Genomic DNA, 19,204 nt, shown 5'->3' with positions numbered 1-19,204 from the left:
TGTAAGGACAAGAGGCTCCTTTCCCTCCATCTACCCCCGCTTCGTGTGGCATTTTTTTCTGAAAGAATTTCTATTTTATTTCTAAAATTTGGTTGTAAATGTCAAAATAGCATGCTAACCATAGGACCCAATACTGAGAGCTTGCAGTATTCCAGGCAGGAATCTAAGTACTTGATTTACGTTAACATTTTTAATCCAATGAGGAAGGCCCTACCAGTATTCCCTTTTTACTCACAGGACAATGAAGGCACAAAGAGATGATTTATGCAAAGTTACAGAAGGAACTCCAGGTTGGAAGCCAAGGGCCTTAAGTTAGTTTTACTTTGCTTCAAACCGATTTTGTTCCACAGAAGAGTCTTATTAAGTCTCCTAGGGCTCATTTTCCCAGAAGCTACAGATATGTGTGCACTGGGTTAGTTGTGGGGGACAACGTCTGCATTCACTGATTTCTCGAAGTTTCCTTCAGATTTGAACATACAGATTTAATGCTATCATTTGATGCATATATTTTTTTCTCTTGAAAGATTTCTGGAAACAATTACTTAAAAAGTGAAAATAAATCTAAGTAATTTAATTTTTTTCCGCAGAGATATTTCATTATTGGCATTGATACAAATAATCTTAAATATCGTAGTTAATATAACAAAAGCACTTTGTGGATTAAAAAGATGAGTTATGTGTAAGTACCTATAGGTCTGATTAGTTCAGTGCCATGGCATGTAGAGAAAATTAAAATAACTAGATATATGATACCTCAGATACTTCTAAGCTAGTATGTGAGGAGAATTTATATGACATTCACTTAAATTGGTAACACCATAATAATTTTAGAATTATAACAACCATGGTAGTAGTAACATCAAATTCAATGTTCAGTTCTGTACATTCTTTTCTTAGTTGCTTAAATGCTATTGTACCACCAAATATTTCCTGTTTTCTGTGCCTCTTTTCCTCTATTTCCCTAGTTTTGATAACTTTTCTCTCTTGTCTTCTCTCATATTATATTTCATTTGTGGGAAATTGTTCTTGCATTTTAAGTAAGCATGCAATATTTGTCATCATGAATCTCCATAATCACATCTTTATGTTCAATGTTTTCTTTTTAAAAAAAATTTAGTGTTTTATTTATTTCTGAGAGAGAGAGAGACAGCATGAGCAAGGAAGGGTCAGAGAGAGAGGGAGACACAGAATCTGAAGCAGGCTCCAGGCTCTGAGCTGTGAGCACAGAGCCCGATGCGGGGCTCGAACCCATGAAGTGTGAGATCATGACCTGAGCCTAATCGGATTCTTAACTAACTGAGCCACCCAGGTGACTCCTTTTTTTTAAGTTTTTAAAAAATTAAAAAAACATTTAATATGTTCAATGTTAATGCCATTTCAGGGCTAGGGGGTGAGTGGGGTGAGGATACATAACTTATCCTGAACTCCTACAGGTTTATAGAGAATTTATTAGACTGCATTCAACTTTGGTCTCACAATTGTTAACTTCCTTACTCCATGAAGGGATGATCCTTGCATGATAGGTTACACTAAAACATTTCATGAGGCTTCAATTTGCTTTTGGATACACATATAAAAAAACTGAAATAACTTATTCTTTTTTAGGATATACTAGAAGGCTTAGCATTTATTAATTAAAGCAGACATGAAATCAACTTATTTTAAATAACAGTATAAGTAATAGATTCTCCATGTCCTAAATCTAACTAGAATTGTTGCAATTTGTCCATCTCCTTTTGGTTCTCAACATACATCTCAGGATGGTGGTAATTATTGAGGGAGGTTGGATGTTCTAGAGTTGTATACATTTAGACAAGGCAGCAGAAGCCATCTCATCACCCACCAACCCACGATCTTTGGATTTCTCCTCTCCTCTTAACTCTTTACCTTTTAGTTTTTTCAATCGTGATTAGCTTTTCTTTTTTCATTGTCTACTGGCAAAGTTCCTTCTGTAATGATAGTTGTAATTCCAAAGAGATGGCTTTTGTTTTTCTAACTTGTGCTTAGATTCAGGTTGCATCATCTCCCTAAGTAACTTTTAAAAACAGGAGTGGGGGTGTGGGGAGGCAAGCTGATTTCTGGGAGCATGTGGCTTTTTGAGAGAAAGATATACATTTCCTTTATGTATTATAGTATGGGTTTTCTTAAGTCTAAATCCATACTGCTAGAGAAAAAAAAGAAAAGAAAAAATGCAATCTATGACTACTTAGGTTTTGGGAAATGTAATAAACAACAACAACAGAAGGCCTATAGAAGGCAATCACTTCCACATGAAATTCAAACAATTTATTTCCTCTATACCAATTATTAAGACAGGATAATCTATTAAGTCACATCAGTAAATGGGCAAAGAAAAGCAAATCAAATAACATGTTTAGTAAATTATAACAAAATCACCAATAAGTTGGCTTTACAGACAAATGAAAATGGAATTTAGGGTTAGATCTCACATTTTAATCCAGCTCCAGTACGCATTACTTTTATATAATTTTAGACAAATTGTTTACTCTCTGAACCTCAATTTCCTTGTCTGTAATGGTTATAAGATACTTATTACAAAGGTCATTAGCAGAAGTTAACTAGCTAAATAAAGACAACTGATACTAACCTAGTACAGAGTTAGACATTTTATGCATGTTTGTTTCCATGCAGATAGTTTGGGGGGAAAAATACAAGGAACACTTCAGAAATTTAAACACTATATACAGAAACACACATATACACAGAATTTGCAATTTTGATAGACTCATTATCATTTGATATGTCAATTATAATAATGTCTCTTGATTAAATAAATATGAATTTAAGAAAAAAATCTATAGAAACACTATATTTTTGTGCTTTACCTGTAACATAAAACTGAAATGAGAGAAAGTTTGCCTTAAAAAATTCTGAAAACAATAATATATATTACAACTTTAGGTAATTGAAACTAATTTCCAGTGATGCAAAAGCAGAATCAACAGAGATTTTTGGATCCCTATCCAGTCTGCTGGGATTCAATAAGTTTAGAATTTTGCGTAGAAGAAGTACCTACTCTCTTCCAAATCATTTGGATTAAAGCAGAAGAATTAAAAATGAATTTGATATCTTTGCCAAATTAATACCCCCCTTTTTAAAACAAATTTTATATCAGAAATATTATAAAGTTTCTTCTAATGCAATATCTAATTCCATATAAACATAAAGGCAAATGCAAGCTAGTCATTAATTGCCAAAATGTGTTTTATAATAAGAGATTGGCTAAAATGAAAAAGAAAAAATATATATTGGCAATTCTGAATGCTTATAATTAAGTGTTTCTTTCATGTATTTGAAACTTCTTAAGATTCAACTTGATTTTATCTAAAACCATTAACTAGAATTCTTCTGTCATTAAGGGATTTAATTCATTTAATTGTCAAAAAGTATTTGCTATGTACATTCTATTTGTCTAAGGAAGAAAACATTAGATAGGATGTACTCAGAACATATTTTTATTTTAATGGTTTTAAGGAAGAAAACCTATGCACTAATATTTAATAAAGGCTAATGAGTATATAAAGTTCAGATCATAAATGCAATATTTTCTCTAAGCTTCCAAAATGTGTTAAGAAGAGATATATATAGGGTCTAAGGTATAAGTTAAATTGAAATAGTCAAGAATAACTTTCTCTCCCTTTCTCATTGTTTTGTTCTCACTCTTTCTCTCTCCCTCTGATAGGTCCATACAAAGAAATTTCCTTAATGTCTGTGACCTAGTACTTATATTTTCAGGATACTATGTCCAGTGCTACAACCCTAGTCCATGCTATCATTATCTCCTAATGGGACACTGAAGTAGCTTTAACCCTACTTCTAGCTGCTCTCTGCAAATGATTATTTCCAAATCACGAATCTCATTAAGCTCTCACCTCCTTTTTTATCATTTTTTAAGGTTGATTTATTTATTTTTAGAGAGACAGTGAAAACAAGTGTGGGAGGGACAGAGAGAGGAAGCTAGAAAATCCCAAGCAGACTTCATGCTATCAGTGGCAGAGTCTGACATGGGGGTTGATCTCATGAACCATGAGATCATCACGTGAGCCCAAACCAAGAGCTGGATGCTTAACCCACTGAGCCACCCCCCTTTTTATCTTAAAATAAATTCAAAAAGAATAAAGCCCTGAAGTATTTGATACTTGTTTATCTCTCTAGCATTATTTATCATTAGTCCCTCTAAGTTTCTACACTTCTTCCTTGCCTTTATTTTTCTAGGTAACTCTAATTCATCTAATAGAGCTCAAATCAAATATCATTTCCTCAGAGAAGCTTTACCAAATGTAGGCCAGTTTCTTTGTTGATATATTGTCATAAAGTAATGTCCTTTTTCTTTGAGTATTTATCTTACTATGTAATGGAATGTTCATTAGAGTTAGTACTTACTTAATTTGATCAATGTATGATCCACACTTCTCATTTTACAGCAAAGCAGGAATTTCAATGTTACTTCTCTAGGGTGTGTGGAGAATGTCAAGTAGAATCCCCTTCTCTTATAATCAGAGCTCCAGTGTAGTTTCCTCCTATTCAGCAGGCCTACATACTCCTTAAAGCCTGTCCCAAGTGAACTCCATCCCTACAATGAACACTTAAACCAGTATGTAGGATGATAAAAAAAAATATGTTCGTATTGTTTTATTTATAACTGAACACTGGAGTCACAGAAGAAAAAAAAAACTAGAAGCATTGATAAAGTTTGTATTTAACAGAGAAAGTGTTGGTCAAATCTTCATATTACGATCTTTCAAAGGCTATCCAAGCTAAGGAATATCTATCAATGGACTGGATGACCAGTCTTCCCCTATTTATATATCTAGTGCTCAATCCTAGGGGGATGGGAGTTACAGAGAGGTGAATGTGAATATGGCAGTTTTACACTGAATTACCATCCTCACAGATTTCCCATTTTGCTACTTCTTCAAATTTTAATTATGTGACTTTGTTAGCTACAGGTCAGAGGAGGAAAAAGGGAAAAAATAGGTAGATAGATAGATAGAGAAGAAAAGAGAAAGAAAATTCTATGAGAATGAAGTAGTGTTGGCTTTCTCAAATCAGAAGGTTTGTCTACAGTTTGGGCAACTCAATCTTTGTATCTTATTCCTTAATCTTTCAAATTTGAATATAACATCTAGTCTATAGAATTACTTAGAACTGGGGATGCCTGGGTGGCTCAGTCGGTTAAGCATCTGACTTCGGCTCAGGTCATGATCTTGCTGTTTGTGGGTTTGAGCATCAGGCTCTGTGCTGACAGCCAGCTCAGAGTCTGGAGCCTGTTTCAGATTCTGTATCTCCCTCTCTCTCTGACCCTCCCCTGCTCACTCTCTCTCTCTCTCTCTTTCAGAAATAAACAAAACATTTAAAAAAATTAGAACTGGATAGTAAGTACAATGGGGATGATTTGAAAACAATAAATGAACCATGCTAACTTAAGGTATTATACCAACAAAATTTTCCTGATTTTTTTTTATGTTATTAAGACTCAGAGTTTCAGGGGGATGTCATATTCAGCCTGGAGATGGAAGAAAAATAACTATGTTTCTCCATCAAATAATTATAAACATTATTGTCCACAATTTTCTACTACATTGGGGAAGACTACTTCTTGGTCAGAATAACTTATAAAAGTTCTGGATGTTTATTGCACGCTCCAGGGCTCAGAGTCTGTAATTGCTGAAGCATATTCACTGATGCGTGCAAAGTACCACAGTGATGCACTACTTATTGTAATAATTAGATATTGAATAAGCAGTGGCCTACATTCAGGAGAGCTCTCTTTGTGACTATACCTCTTCGAGAAAACAAACAAACATACAAACAATCTGGATACTCAGTTACAAATGAGTTAGTTGATAGTTATGACCCCAGGAAGATATAATGATACTGTATACTAAAAAGTATCCCCTCTTTTTTGAGTGCAGATCTGAAATTCTTAAAGTGTTATTTATTTTGTGCTCAGCAGGCTTGAGCCATAACATGCATAGTAAAAGATGAGTAAGGCTGTGGATTTTAATTACAGACTTGAATACACTGGGCTATGTATAGAACCCAGGAATAAAGTACTACTGCTTCCTGGGAGTTGGACTATGTAAATTAGATTGAGTACTAGGACAGAAAGTTATGAGCAGGAGGAAATTCTCTCTGGGGAAATACAGGTGACAAACCTACAATGGCTTTTAGCAGTTGGCACAGTCTATTTGAAGAGCTAATGTCAGTTTACGTAATGGATGGGGAAGAACTGTATGCTCTCCATCACGCAGGCCAAGCATAATTTCCATGAGGACTGAATTTTCTGGCATAAAAGACACTAGGTTTCCTTAGATTTTCTAACTTTATTTACAGCCCGCATGGTGAGGGATGTAAGGGAGAGGCCTATGTTTCTTCATAGACAGCTGAAGCTATAGCCACAGTGAAGGCAAGATTTGAGGGATAATTAACACATGGAATTCACAGAATTATGACCAGTTGAATGTGAGGGATGAGAATTAAGGAGTCAAGGATAATTCCCAAATCTCTCACTTAACTTAATTAATGATGTTTCTATCAATTTCCATGATGGAAATAAAGGATTCAGATTATGGCTTGGGGGGGGAGCAAAATTGTAATTTGCAAAAGTTCAAGATTAAATTAGAAGCAAAGAATTTTACTTTAAACAGAATTTTTACTACCACTCCGCTCTCCCCCCAAAAAACTTGAAATTTAAAATTATGGGTGGCTCATTTACTTATATGTGGCAGATTTCTTCTTTTAGATAAATTGTTTTCACTTTCCAAATAACGTGAGTGGTTTCTTCAGTTTGGCAAATGGTTATAAAAACAAGTGTGAAATATATGAGAAAATGTAGCAATCAGTTCCCGTACAAAACCTGACCATTACCTTAAATCATAGAAACTAATGATCAACATCTAAGAAAGAATAGGATTGGGGCCAAAGTCACAAAACCAGATCACATCTTTGAGTCAGGGGGCATGGAGTTCACTTATATTCAAGGTTTAATATTTCTAAATGCAAAGACAGGATAGGTGATAACTCAGAACCCAGTCTATATAGTAATTTTATCATTAACTTTGGAAAGTCCTCCATTAAAAATATAGACTTTTTGTAGTTTATCTATGTTTATGTGAGATAAAATCAAGGCAAACTTCTGTGGCCTCATTTGTTTCCCTTTTCACAGTGCTTTAGGAGTGAGGTTACTAAAATCAGCAAGAAGCATTAATGTTCTCATAGCAGAAGAAAACTGGAACATCATGTTTTCAGGCCTTCTTCTAAAAGCCTTTTTACTATACTGAAACTCTCAGAGATTGAAGTCAGTCAATCTATATTGACTATATATTTTGTCTATATCACAAAGAAACCCCCCACCAGCACCATTCCCTCAGGAAGTCAATCTTACATATTGTCTTCACGTAAGATAACATACTTTCTAACAGACTATCCCCTAGGGATAGGAACATACCCAGTTCCATTGCCTCAAGATAGTCAATTCCTCACCAACTACCCTTAGTGACATAATATTATGTTTTTTCCTCCCTCTTCACTTAATCTATCCATATTAAAAAGCAGACTAGCACAGTCTTTAGCTCAGTGATCAATGAAATATCCTTATCATAGAACTTTGCAGGAACCCCTAGTCTGGGACTTTTAGGATAGTGGCCTCAGAAATGTTAAAGTAATTGGGGCGCCTGGGTGGCTTAGGCGGTTAAGCGTCCCACTTTCGCTTAGGTCATGATCTCGCGGTTCGTGGGTTCGAGCCCCGCGTCGGGCTCTGTGCTGACTGCCAGCTCAGAGCCTGGAGCCAATTTCAGAGTCTGTATCTCCCTCTCTCTCTGACCCTCCCCTGCTCACGCTGTCTCTCTCTCTCCTAGAAATAAATAAAACATTTAAAAAAATTAAAAAAAAAAGAAATGTTAAAGTAATTGAGTTCATTGCACTTAGCATAAGCAGACCTGAAATTTCTGGGGAAGATATGTTTCTAGAGTCCAGTGCTTATAAATCTGCTGTACTTGGAGCTATATATTTAATGATTTTGGACCTACTGACTTTGGGTTTAAGCAGCCCTTCCTGTGGGAGATTTTAAGAATGGGGCAGTGGTGGAACCAATGTAAAGAAAAGGAGAGTGCTTGTTCTCCTGGCAGTTAAGCCTGAGTGCTTCTAGAATAGATAGTGACTACAGTATCAAGCATTTGAGACTTAACTGATTAATCTTTCAGATAATTATAAAAGTTCACCTGTATATGGCACTGTATAGGTGAACCACTAAAACTGCTGATATTAAGCAACCTGTTGACAGGAGACACTGTGAGTTTAAGGAAAAGATAAATGTCTTCTGTCACAATCCTATCTTAATGCAAATGAAATCCATCCTAGCTAGAGTTTAGCTGTGTAGGAAAGGAGAGTGGTTCACTACTCTTCAGGTTTCACCTATTTTCAATATGGTGAGTTTTTCTCCCCAGCTTTATTATTTTATTATTCCTCAACTTAACTTACTTTTATTTGTTCACTCACTAGATTTATCTTACCAATCTTGCAGAGCTTTTGTTTCAGTGAGATGGTATATGTTCAAGTACTATTGTTCTCATTTAGGGCGCTGTCATCATCATTGTATTACCTCATAGAGTTGTGTAAAACATTACGGCTCAAAGTGCCATAGGCTGACTAGCACCATCAGCATTACCTGGAACTTGTTAGACATGCAGACTATCAGATCCCCTCCCAGACCTACAGAATCAAAATCTACATTTTAACAGGATCTCCAGTTTATTCATTGGCACACTAAATTTAAAAGCACTAATCTAAAAGATTAAAATTACATAGGTAAAATATAAATAACAGTTCCTGGTTGATGTTTCATAAATGTTTTCTCTTTACTAACTCAGAAGATGGATTAGCCTATTTTCTTTCTATCATAGAAAGCTAACTTATATTTGTTTTTATTTATTATCACACACACATAGACAGATACATGCACACACATACACATGTACCACTATCATTACAAACACCGATAACAAAAATGGGCATTAAATCCTTACTGTTTCAAACAGTGGGGATACAAATATAAGCCATGATCTCTGAACTAGAATGTACCATCTCCTTGGGGCCCAGGACATTTATATAGAAAACTTAAATGTGAGATATATGTGTCAATAAAATTAAATATCAGCTTGCGTGTCAGTAATAGCATCACACAAAAAAATGACTTGATGGCTGCTATGTTTGAAATGGCCTCATTTAAAATACAGGTTATTTGTTGTACATGAAATTTATTCTGGCAATTTCTAGTCTAGAGATGAACACATACCATAATGTGAGATGATCATCTTTGAGATTAGCAGACATCGAGCTGGTTGGATGCCTAACTGATTGAGCCACTCAGGTGCCCCGGTTTTCCTTTTAAAATAATTCTTAAAAAAAACCTTACAGAGACCACCCATCTGGTATAAGGTTATCTGGAATTTGAAAGAGCCAGAGCTGGGTCTAGGTGGGACTGACTGACAAAGAGTGGCATTCCAGGTTCTAGCCTATGAATTGATAATACTGTTTCCCATTTATATATCTTTCAAAACTGTAAGAAATTAGAAATTATTCTTTCTCAGAAGCTTTATCTTTTAAAATGGATGATTCTCATATACCAATTTTTCTGATTATTTTCCATAATTTTACCTGGGTCTTTTCCATACCCCCTTAAAAAAAATCAAAGTATAGAAATTAGATCAACATGCAGTATTTATGTTTGTTCTGGGGTTTTTCTTCCCCCAAACCCTCAAGTAAAGCTTAATAATTGTCAATATTTTAAACCTCTTGTTTTTTTTTTGAACAAAGGTTTAAAAAAATTTTTTTAACATTTATTTATTTTTGAGAGAGAGAGAGATAGAGTGCGAGTGGGGGAGGGGCAGAGAGAGAGGGAGACACAGAATCCGAAGCAGGCTCCAGGCTCTGAGCTGTCAGCACAAAGCCCTGCTGCAGGGATCAAACCCACAAGTGGTGAGATCATGACCTGAGCCGAAGTCAGACGCTTAACCAACTGAACCACCCAGGTGCCCCTAAACCTCTTGTTAAAAAAAAACAAACAATACAGTGACTTCAGTGAAGAATCTACAGTGATGTTCAGGCTCCTCTTGTTTGTTATTATAATTTAATCTCTGTCTAATTCTCATCATCATACAGGAAGGACTCCAATTATTTCCTCTTAAATCTACATTGTAATTATGGGAAAAGAATCTGATTTCTTTCATTTCTCTTCAATCTCCCAGAACTGTACATACTTCCTCAAATTGAATCACAATAATTCAATATCTCTTTGATGCCTTTATTTTGTACTTGTATTCCTGGATCACTTGCAAAAATATTAGTGTATTAGAATTTCAATATTTTTTTCCTGTAAAGTCCTGGTTAGCTTTAAATTTGCTCCCTTCATCTATGATCTTTTCATATATTATACAGTGTTCCTATAATGAATGCATCTATCCCTTAATCTTCTATTAAGCCATGAAAAGATCTTGGGTAAAATGTTCTATAGAAGTCACCCAACCTTCCCTTCATAACATATACTTCTTTAAGCATTCTGTGATACTAAGCTTGAAAGTGGTCTTTACATTCTGAAAGTAAGGATTCTATTTTTTAATAAATGAACTGTTAGCTTACAAAATGTGGATTCACCCCCAGAGAGGTGTCTTTATTCTGACCCTACTACTAAGTAGATTCTAACTTTACAACATCAGACTTTGAAATAAATCAGTTTTAGAAATGCATTCTTTTTTTTTTCATTTTACTTTTCTAAACTTTATTTTATTTTATTTTTTTACAAATAGTTTATTGTCAAATTAGTTTCCACATAACACTCAGTGCTCATCCCCACAAGTGTCCTCCTCCATGCCCATCCCCCCTCCCCTCCACATCCATCAGTCCTCAGTTTTTGTCAGCATTCAAGAGTCTCTCATGGTTTGCCTCTCTCCCTTTCCCCCACCATTTCCGCCCTTCTTCTCCCCCTTGTTCCTCCGTCAAGTTCCTCCTAATCCTCCTATACGTGCAAACATATGATATTTGTCCTTCTCTGCCTGACTTATTTCGCTCAGCATAACACCCTCAAGGTCCATCCATGTTGCTACACATGGCCAGATTTCATTGTTTCTCATTGCCATGTAGTATTCCATGGTATAGATAAACCACATCTTCTTGATCCATTCATCTGTTGATGGACACTTAGGCTCTTTCCATGTTTTAGCTATTGTGGAGAGTGCTGCTATGAACATTGGGGTACATGTGCTCCTATGCCTCAGCATTTCTGTATCCCTTGGGTAAATTCCTAGCAGTGCTATTGCTGGGTCATAAGGGAGTTCTATTGTTAGTTTCCTGAGGAACCTCCACACTGTTTTCCAGAGGGGCTGTACCAGTTTACATTCCCACCAACAGTGTAGGAGGGTGCCCGTTTCTCCACATCCTCGCCAGCATCTAGAGTTCTCTGATTTGCTCATTTTAGCCACTCTGACTGGCGTGAGGTGGTATCTCAGTGTGGTTTTGATTTGTATTTCCCTGATGAGGAGGGATGCTGAGCATCGTTTCATGTGTCTGTTGGCCATCTGGATGTCCTCTTTGGAGAAGTGTCTGTTCATGTCTTCTGCCCATTTCTTCACTGGGTTGTTTGTTTTTCGGGCGTGTAGTTTGGTGAGTTCCTTATAGATTCTGGATATTAACCCTTTATCTGATATGTCATTAGCAACAGAAAGAGAAATCAAGAAACTGATCCCATTCACAATTGCACAAAAAACCATAAAATACCTAGGAATAAACCTAACCAAGGATACAAGAGATCTGTATGATGAAAACTATAGAAAACTTATGACGGAAATTGAAGAAGACACAAAGAAATGGAAAAACATTCCATGCTCATCGATAGGAAGAATAAATATAGTTAAGATGTCATTACTACCTAAAGCACTCTACACATTCAATGCAATACCAATCAAAATTGCACCAGCATACTTCTCAAAACTAGAACAAACTATCCAAAAATTTGTATGGAACCACAAAAGACCCCAAATAGCCAAAGTAATACTGAAAAATAAAACCAAAACGGGAGGGATCACCACCCCAGACTTTAGCCTCTACTACAAAGCTGTCATCATCAAGACAGTATGGTATTGGCACAAAAACAGACACATAGACCAATGGAACAGAATTGAGAACTCAGAAGTGGACCCAAAAGTATATAGCCAACTGATCTTTGACAAAGCAGGAGAGAATATCCAATGGAAAAAAGACAGCCTTTTTAACAGATGGTGTTGGGAGAATTGGACAGCAACATGCAGAAGAATGAAACTAGAAATGCATTCTGATGAAATTATCAAAAATATACATTGAAGTTTAACTTACAGACACCACAGTAGGATTTAATAAATAAATAGAACATCATAAATGACCAGAATGGAGATTGGTTAAATTACAATACAGCTTTTTAATAAAATATTATGCAGCCATGAAAAATTCCATTGCAGAGCAGGTTTGAATAACATGGAAAAGAATTGAAGGCATTTGAAGTGAAAGAATTGGTTAAAAATATTAATGTGATGTAATTAATTTTACGTACAAAGATACCTATTTACCACTGAATAATTTAAAAGGTTGTATATTAAAGCATTAATATTACTTCTGTTAGAGGAATTATAAAAGATTCTTATTTTTAAATTATTTTTATTTGTTTAAATAAAACATGAATTACAATTTTAAAGATGGGGGAAATGAGGTTCTATTAGAGCTATTCAAATTTTTTCTTTCAGCATCTCTATCTCTCAAGCTCTCATTCCAAATATGAGGAAAGCTGTGAGTAGCATGTAACATCTGATTCACAATTAAGAGCTGATTTTAAAAGTTTCTTCTATTGCTCATGGTGAAATAGGGGAATTCATGAAAATTTCTGAATTATCCTTTTTCAGAATTTAGCTAAACATTTTTAAGATATCTATTTGTTCTTCAGCATTTTAATTTTATTCTATCTACTCTCAGCTTAATGGACAACCAATTCTATTTGCCAACTCCATCAGTAATTTTATTTACTGCTTCAGCCCTTGAAACAAGTTAATGCAGAAGACTTAATGGTATTTTAGGATTTACTTGACACAGAAAAGTGACCCATGGTTTCATCAGCTATAATGTCCCTTTGGTATTAAATATTTTAATGTGCTAACTATGATGGCCAACTTCCCAGTGAATGACCACCTCCTAGTAAATTTCCCTGTCCCTTTTGTTGCATGCAGCCATAACGAATAAAATCTCCCCTCATCCTATGCAGGCAGGAGATATTTACTGAAGACTTGATGCTGAACATTTTCTAAAGCTGAAAAGAGCCTATCTCAGGGGTGTGGGAGAAGATAATCATGCAAGGAATCTATTGAGTTGCTGAGACTGCAGGTGTTACTATGGTCCATTTTGTATTTCAATGACTTTGTAAGTATGTAACCTGGGGGTGAAAAAAGGCCACAGGAGCTTTTTTAAAAAAAATATTTTTTAATGTTTATTTATTTTTGAGAGAGAGAGAGTGTGTGTGAGCAAGGGAGGGGCAGAGAGAGAGGGAGCCAAAGTAGGCTCCAGGCTCTGAGCTGTCAGCACAGAGTCTGACACGGGGCTCAGACCACAAACCATGAGGTCATGACCTGAGCCAAAGTCAGACACTCAACCGACTGAACCACCCAGCCGCCCCTGAAAGCCAGAGGAGCTTTGTAATAAATATAAATTGAGATTGCTTTGTAGAAAATATTTTTTAAAATCCTTCCTTATTTTTAGTAGTATATTCTAGGTTCGAACTAATAAATCTTTTAAATATTACATGCACTGAACTTATACGACCATGTCATATGATTGAATAAGCTATCACCTCAAGAAAAATGAAGGCAACCTTCAGTTTATATCTGTAAGATAATTGTGTTTTATCCTACTTTTCTCTGAAGTCCACAGTCTAGTAAACACAAAGCCATGAGAGGAAAATTTAATATAATTTCTCAAACTATATTATCATATAATAGAAGAACTTCTATTCATTTCATGTAAAGAGGGAATATGTATGGCATACTTTTCACTATTTTAAATTTGTGTAAGACTAAATAAATGAACTGTATTCTATTATCCTTCTACTGGTTTGGGAAAGATTTATGTAATAAGACATTATCTTCTAGTTAGAAGGCATAAACAATAAGGACTGTTGTTCCTGTAATTAATTATACTGTGGTGTAGATCTCTCTCACTTAACAAATTGCCCCTATCTATGAATCTTACATACTGAGGGAAAATATTACAGATGAATAGGTATGATATTTATTTTTTTAAGCCTTTATATATTAAAATAAGACAATGTTTAAAAAATACATAAACTGCAATGTATAGCTTTAAAATCATAGCCAGCATCCAAGTTGCAAAAGAGAATATTGGCATGGCTTACACATCCCTAGATTCTTTTGTTTTTATAATTACACTGCATAAATATGTACTTCTAAGCAATAATCTAAATATTATAGAATATTCTAAACAATATTCTACTTGTAAGATTCATCCAGGTTTTTGTATATAGCTTGTCTTTATTTACTTTTCAAATTAAAGTCAGGGAGTTATATTTGTATCTTTTTCAGGAATTTTAGTTGTGATCACCAATAATTATGTGCTAGAGTGAACTTATATCACCATGTCCAAAACAAAAATGCTATTTTTATGGTCTCTAAACCCAAAAAGTTTATAACTTGTCTAGTATTATGAATGAATACGTATATATATATATATATATATATATATATATATATATATTTATTTCAAAGATTGGCCTATAATTTTCATTTTTGAAATGACTGTCTATAGTTTGGTCATCACATAACAGGTTGAAGAGTCTTCCCTCTTGTTCTAATTTTTGGTGCAATTTGTATAATATTGGTGTTACAGTTCTTAAATGTTTGGAATAAATCACCACTGAAACCATCTTAGCTTGGAGTTTTCATTGCACAAAAGTTTGTTAATACTCTCAGGACTTCTCACATTTTTAGTTGTTTCTTGTGTCAGCTTTAATGAGCTTTATGTTCCCTAAAATGTGTCCACATTATCTAAATTTTATCTGTGTGAAATTGTTCATAATACTTATTATTATATAATAATAACTACATACATAAGTACATTACATAACAATAAGTATATAATACTGCTTATTACAGTTTTAATCTATAAGCCCTATAATGACGTCCCTTTGAGGTTTGTAACACACTGGTGATTTCTGAATTCTATTACTCTGGATCAGTTTCATTGGTGGCTTATCAATTTTATCAGTCTCTTTAAGAAAAACACATACACAACTCGGGGGACCTGGGTGGCTCGCTGAATTAAACATCCAGCTCTTAATTTTGGCTGAGGTCATGATCTCACGGTTGGTGAGATTGAGCCCCACTTCAGGCTCTGCGCTGATAGCATGAAGCCTACTTGGAATCTCTCTCTCCCTCTAGCCTTGCTCCTCCCCTGGTTGCACGTGTGCACTTTCTCTCTCAAAATAAATTTAAAAATAAACTTAAAAAACCCCAACAATTTTAGTCTTATTAATTTCATATTTGTTTCTATTTCATAATTTCTACTTTTTAAATTTTCCCATTGCAAGTGTATGTTTCTTTTGCTGTTTCTTAATTTCTTATATTGATACTTATTAATTTTCTGTCATTTTTCTCTGAATTGGAAAATTTTCATTACTTTTTGTTTCTAATTTTTTCCTAATTTCCATTGTGTCTTATTCTTTGAGCCATGTTTATTTAAAAATAAATTAATTTTCTAATATACTGAAATGGTTGAATTTCAAAATATACTTAAATATATTGAATATATTATTATCTTCCTATTAGTAATGACTAGCTAATTTCATTTCAGGCAGATAAACTATACTGTATAATTTCAAACCTTTGAATTTTGTGAGACTTACTTTATGTCCAAGAATATAGTCACTCTTTGTATATATTTTGAGTGTGCTGAAATAGAATGTGTCTTTGGAAGTTGTTAGGTACAGAGTTCTACAAATGATCCATTACATAAAGTTTTAAAAATTGTATTGTCCAAATTTTCTCTATCCTTGTTAATTTTTTAAAAATATTTTAAACTTTTTTTTAATTTTCATTTTTTGAGAGACAGAGACTGAGCACAAGTGGGGAAGAAGCAGAGAGAGAGGGAGAAAGAATTTGAAGCAGGGCTTTAATTCACCAACCATGAGATCATGACCTGAGTGGAAGCTGGATGCGTAACCCACTGAGCCACCTAGACACCCCTATCCTTCTTAAATTTTTAATGAGTTATTCTATCGATTACTGAAAGAGATGAGTTAGAATATCAAAATATAATTAGAAAAATTTCCAATTCCAATGGTAATTCATTTCCTGAGTTCATAATTTCAGCTATTTCCACTTCTAGAATTGTTTTTTATTAATGTTGTGTATCACTTTCTATAGATTATAGCTCCCATATTTAATCTTGTTTTTTATCCCATTGTACATACAAACACAAACTCCAGGGCACCTAGGTAGCCTGACTCTTGATTTCAGATCAGGCTCTGATCTCATGGATGGCATGTTCAGGCCCTGTGGGCTCTGCACTAACAGGGTGGAGCCTGCTTCGAATTCTTTCTCTCTCTGCCTCTCCTCCACTTGTGCCTGCACCTGCATGAGCATCCCCGCCCCCCCCGCCCCAGCACACCGCCCTGAGTAAATAAATAAACTTAAAAAATAAAACATAGACTCCTTTCTTCCTTCCTTCCATTCTCCCTGTCTTTTTTCCTTTCTGTTTCTGGTGTCTTTCTCTTTCTACTTCTTTATTTTTTTCTCCCATTGTTTCTGTTGACATAATTTTAATCTTACAATATGCTTGGTTCTTCCATTAGGTGTTGAGCATTATGTTTAATCAATATTTGTAGAAATAATTTGAGACCCAGGATGATGATTCCATCTGAAATATTTTCATGGGGTCCTAGGCATTGTCAATCTAGGACTGCCTTAACTTTAATCACAGGATTTGAGGTTTGTTTGGCTTCAAATAACTTTAAAATAGGCTCCAGTCTATGTTGTGGCTAGTTTAATTCTGTTTCACTTTTATTCCTATATAATGGTTTTCAAGGTCCCAACCTAAAAGAGATGGTGTTTCTCTTCCCTCTGACAGTTCCTTACTCTGACTTCTGTTCCATATTTTGAGATGCTGTAAAAAAATCTGCTCAGCTTCTCAGCTGCCCCTTCCAGAACTGCAAACACCCCTGGGCTAGAGTTGCCATGCTTGGAAAATAAAAATATGGAATTTCTGGTTACATTTACATTTTAGATAAACATCAGACACTTTTTAGTGTATGCACCAAGGAATATTTGAGAGATACTTATACATAAAAAAGAAATCACTTTATCTGAAACTAAAATATAATTGGGCATTCTATGTTTTATGTGATAACACTATCTTAGGTCAAAAGTGACTAAAATGACTAGATTATTTCTCTGGATTTCCATTTTCACCCAGATCTTAGCCTCGTCCAACCTTGTTATTTTGTTAGCTCTTTGATGCCTTTAAGAATATAGTTTACACAGTATTTTGTCCAGAATTTAAGTTGTCTTCATTGAGAAATTTTGTCCAAAATTACTGAGTCTACCCTCAGTGGAATCAGAAAGCTAATCTCCCATTTTATACATGGACTTAATATTAAATATACTAAAGATTTTGTCAAGAAGCTTTAACATTTTAAATGATGAACACTATACTTTACAATTATTTTTCATTTTTATAGGTCTCTCTTATTCTTATTAAGTATCCATTAAGTATTGTTTTTATGATTTGCTCAATTCAGAACTAAATTTCTAAAAGAACATTCATTTTCTGTTTTTCATTGGCTTGAACAATAGGCACATTGTGTGTGCATTTTGTATTCTACAAAATGACAAAAAACAATATGCATCATTATTTTCATCAGATAGATTTTTCACAAGTTCTCTGAAATATAAAGGCACCGTAAACAGGGCCCAATAGATTTTATGATTAAGTGACTCCTTTGAATAAATGATCATTTTCTGCCTTTCAAAGATTACTCACAAAGATGAAAACAATAGTGTCCATCATTAGCTATCCCAGATATGATATGATGAAAACACAAAAACTGGTATATAGTGTATTCAGTCTCTGGTCATCAAATATATCATGAATATATGAAGCATACTTCATAGTGAGGGTTTATAAAAATGATGATGAAGATATAGAATGTTGAGTGTATTTTCTGCAACGGTGGAGTTTTTGTTTCTCTCAACAGGCCACCTGATTGATAGTAATGTCTACATGAAGTGATAGACAGGCTTTAGTTATTTCTGGCAGTTCACATATGAAAATGTACTGCCGCAACTGGAGTTCCTAAATATATCTCTTTCCTTTGCTTCCAGAATTGTTGAGTTACTCTTGTTCCTGATTAGGAATGAAATAGCCTTTATTCTTTATAAAACATTCATCTTTAGAATATCCTGATTATCAGATTATAATTAAAAATATTTCTTCTACTTTTTTTTTCCTGTTACCAGTTTTGAGTTGGTTGTATTTGATTCATTTATTTCATTCAGAATCCCCTGGAGAATTACTTATTAACTGTAACAATTGGCTAGTGGCTGAGTATTTCCAGTATATATATTAAAAATAAGATTATGACCGGGGCGCCTGGGTGGCTTAGTCGGTTAAGCGTCCGACTTTCGCTTAGGTCATGATCTCGCGGTTCGTGGGTTCGGCCCCGCGTCGGGCTCTGTGCTGACTGCCAGCTCAGAGCCTGGAGCCTGTTTCAGTCTGTGACTCCCTCTCTGTCTGACCCTCCCCTGCTCACGCTGTCTCTCTCTCTCTCTCCTAGAAATAAATAAAACATTTAAAAAAAAAAAATAAGATTATGACCTCCACGGCCGATTATAGTCCTTAGCCTTGAGAATGACATTGTCAGAAACACTGAAGCCTGCCAGACAGCTGAGAATAGGTGTAAAATGAGAAAATAAATACTGAGGAACCTTGAGATATGGATAAGCAAATGCTATCATTTGGATAAACCTTGGGTACATTTGGCCGGAACACTAGGTTTCTGGCCTTGACCTCCCAGGTCCTGTTGTCAGACATGAAACCTTCAGTTCTCTGTCTGCCAACTCCAATTCTTTATAAAGATCTATAGCACTTCCACTTTGTT

At 34.8% G+C, this 19,204-nt stretch overlaps 1 protein-coding gene across 1 annotated transcript in view; it reads right to left on the bottom strand.

Moving 5' to 3' along the window:
- CTNNA3 (catenin alpha 3) overlaps positions 1-19,204 on the bottom strand; it is a 1,079,366-nt gene that overhangs the window by 11,003 nt on the left and 1,049,159 nt on the right. The window lies entirely within an intron of this gene.

This window comes from Hyaena hyaena, unplaced genomic scaffold (genome assembly GCF_003009895.1).
Source record: "Hyaena hyaena isolate Hyena2069 unplaced genomic scaffold, ASM300989v1 scaffold_73, whole genome shotgun sequence".
Classification (NCBI taxonomy): domain Eukaryota; kingdom Metazoa; phylum Chordata; class Mammalia; order Carnivora; family Hyaenidae; genus Hyaena; species Hyaena hyaena.
The sequence above is the reverse complement of the archived record's forward strand: the minus strand, read 5'-3'. Positions and strand labels throughout refer to the sequence as shown.